General features: G+C 42.3%; 1 protein-coding gene across 1 annotated transcript in view; it reads left to right on the plus strand.

Annotated features, from left to right (window-relative positions):
* The window catches only part of LOC103737145 (ryanodine receptor 2), a 216,733-nt gene that overhangs the window by 83,170 nt on the left and 130,002 nt on the right, over nt 1–3,561 (plus strand). The gene's annotated exons all lie outside the window — the stretch shown is intronic.

Below are 3,561 nucleotides of genomic sequence, written 5' to 3' on the forward strand. Positions count from 1 at the left end.
CCCCCCATCCCTCTCTCCTCTGCCTCGTCCTCCTCTCCCTTCACCAGTATCTCTTTGGAGCATCTTTGCACTCCTTTAAACATAAGCCCACTGAGTTATAAGATGCCATTCTTCACATTTCAAAGAGAATACTGTTTTTGAGCCTGGGCTTAAAAAAGATTTAACTGTTATTTCTATGTGTCCCACCCCGGCCCTTTTCTAACCTAGATAAAGGCATAGGATTTCAGATCATGAGTAAGGATAAGAAAAGAAAGAAACAGACTGAAATTGTCATGTATGAAATAGTGTCTGTAGCCCAAATGATGTCTTTCACTTAATTAAACTAGATAATAATAAAAATATAATGTTGCTGTTGTAGGCGTTAAGATACAAACTCGTTTCAAATGTTCCTAACTCTTTACAAGAATGCATTCCACACCTGGCTGTTGTGGAAGGATATGTGAATGCTCCATCTTGTCAAATTCATTTATGCTTGAAAGGGTTTTATAAAGCATTTAAAACATTCTGCATCCGAGGTGGATGATTATTTGTATGAAGGTGGTAGTTGGAATATGGCTCAGGCTTCGTATATTTTCGGCTCATTTTGACCCATGTGTCCTCTGTAAGGGTCACTTTCTTGTTTTTTGCCAAGAAGACTTCTGTATGAATACAAGTTTGTAAAAGAGGAAAACCCCAGACAGCTGTCTAGTTCATATTTCAGGCATTCCTGTGCCCGGTGATACATACACGAACCACTGAGATAAAGGGCCAGGTCTTCTAGTCGCTTAGCAGCAACATTTATTTTCCTTCTGAATCCAAAGTAAATAACTATGTAAACATTTTTTTGTCAAATCCACTACACTCAGAAGGAAAGACAGCTTATTTAAATATTCTCTGTGCAGAGTTATCCATAGGTTGGAAATACAACCATTGCTACAGATCTGCTCTGAAATACGGTGTATTTGTTTTAAATATCTCCATATGTATGCTCACCCAGATGTCAGTAGGTGACCCGGAGCATCTTCCTGGGAGCCAGCAAGAGTGACAGATGGGTGTATCTATGGGAGGGTCCTGTAGGCACCTGCTCTTTATGGGGTGAATGCTGAGCCCTGTTCTGGTAGTTTCTATACCTACACTCAACATGTCTGTATCAGTGGATGTTTTCAGCAGGGAAACCTTAGAAGGCTAATCGTCCATACAGAAGATTTTCATCATAACAGCAATAGTTGACTTTTTCCACAAATAATACATCCACACATGTTATTACATAGTGCACAGTTTCCCTGGTGTCATGTTAGTGATGGTGTGGGCAGTCATACTTCAGCTCCTGTTTAGAGGGAGCATCATTCCACCTGCGAGACCTGGGGCTGCCTCATGTAGTTTTTCACCAAAGAACTCAGATCTGGCTCTTTTGTGTTTATGGGCAAATTGATCACTATCCAAGAATTTCTTGCAGCACAGAAATCGGGTCAGACCTCAGCCTCTTCTGACCTCGCCCTGATCATGGCCCTGACCAGGCTTCTCTACTGACATTTTAGCTCACATCCAATGAAGTTTTCTTGACTGAAATAAATTCAGTTAATCTCTTCATGATATTTGTTGTCCACATAAACATGATCTCAGCACTGTGACCTTGTCGTGTCCTTCCGACTCCATTTCTTTTCCCTCCTCCCATCATGACATGCATATTATTTAGAGGGCTTTTTCCTGGTGATTCGTTTGCTATTTCTTTCCATCAGACCCAAGCGGCACTTAGATTGAGGTCCACTCTGCTTGTTCTGGTGTGCGCTGTTCCCGTCCGTGTCCGTGAATGGCCCCTTTGGGATCTCTCACACTGCCGTCGCTTTGAGAAGAGCTAGAATTTGGGCCAAATTAGCTGAGAGATTCACACAGAAAGTTAATCTCGATAACGCTGCAAATAGACTCCTTCGCTGCTCTTGGTTATCTTTGGAGAATCGTGTGTCAGTCACACCTGCTGTTCCTGCTCGCTCTGCAGATGGATGGTTTAGCCTTTGCTCATTTACTCTTTTCGTCCTATGCCACTGCACACACAAACCTCCTCTGTGTCGTCCTCCAATCACATTCAACTTGCAGATTCTGAAGAGCAGACCCCAGAAATTCTAGGAAATGCTTTGTAAAAAAAATCTGTGGCCATTGTCAAGCAGTTCGACGTAAGTAACTGGCAAAATCAAACAGAGAATACTTTTTAAAGAAACATCCGAAAACAAGATCAATTAAATCTCATGGAAAAACAGTCGATGATAAACCATGTGCAAAATGTTTTATTGTTTTCTTAATTCTTCCAATTAAGGCATGGAAGTTGAAAGTGATTTCCCCCATTTCACTGAGTGATTTTTCCATTATTGACAAATCCTACGTGGGCATTAGATTGGATTGTTTGGGATGGAAAGTAGGTTTCTTCTTATTCCTTAACATTCATATCAGTTACAAAAATGTGACTGAATAGCCTACATTTTCTAAGCCAAGGATGAAAATCTTTTTTTTCCAGTATATATTTTACTGAATTTTTGTGCATTTCATACAATACATCTTCATCATATTTAGCTCCCTTTCCTCTATCTGCACCCCTGAAGAGCCCACCCACAAGATGTCATGCATTCTGTCACATATGTTAAGGCCTATTGAGTCAATTTTGTGTACCCAGCAGTCCCTCAGTGTGAGTTCATCCACTGGAGCCTGGTCAGCCTACCTAGTGTCACTCCGTTAAAGAAGATACTTTTTTAAATGTTTTTTTTATTTATTATTTTTCTTTTATGTATATGTGCGTATTGCCTGTATGTAGGTAAGTGCACCCATGTCATGCAATGCCCAAGGAGGACAGAAGAGGCTCGGATCCTCTGGAACTAGATTTACAAACAGCTGTTAGCTGCCATGTGGGTGCTGGGATTCGAACCTGGGTCTTCTGCAAGAACAACTAGTGTTCTTAACTGCTGAGCCATCTCTCCAGCCCCAAGAAGATACTTTTTGAAAAATGAAAAAAAATAAATTTTTTTTGTCAGTTTTGTACATTTATGTCTCTTGTCCTCCCTCTTGTCTCCCTGAATCCCTTTCCTAACAAGCCCCTCCTTCTTTTGTCTGTGATCCACTGAATCCAATGAGACGCTTTCCCACAGGAGAGTGGGTAAGCAGGTATTTACTGGCACATGGGAACTTTAATGTAGCTACACCACTGAAGAAGATGGCACTCCCTCCTTAACTATAATAGTCCCACAGGGAGAGCGGGGCCTCGTGGGTCCTGCTCCATCTGTGATGAGATGTTAATGGGCCCAGTCTTGTGTAAGATAACCACAGCTGCGGTGAGCTCATGAGTGCTGTGACCATGCCAGGCATAGAGGAAAGGTTGTATCTGGACATCTCCCTAGCCTCTGGCTCTTACATTCTTTCTGCCTCCTCTTCTGTGATGTTTCTTGAGCCCTGCAGGGGGTGATGTGTACCACTTAGGGCTGAACACGCTGCTGTCACTCTTAGCTGGTTTTGCTCTTCTGCATACCCCACTGACAGCTGCCGTAAATGTCTCTGATGAGGGCTGGCACAGCGCTAATCCCAAATGCTGAACCAGAG

Source organism: Nannospalax galili, unplaced genomic scaffold (assembly GCF_000622305.1).
Source record: "Nannospalax galili isolate Female #2095 unplaced genomic scaffold, S.galili_v1.0 scaffold2618, whole genome shotgun sequence".
Lineage (NCBI taxonomy): Eukaryota > Metazoa > Chordata > Mammalia > Rodentia > Spalacidae > Nannospalax > Nannospalax galili.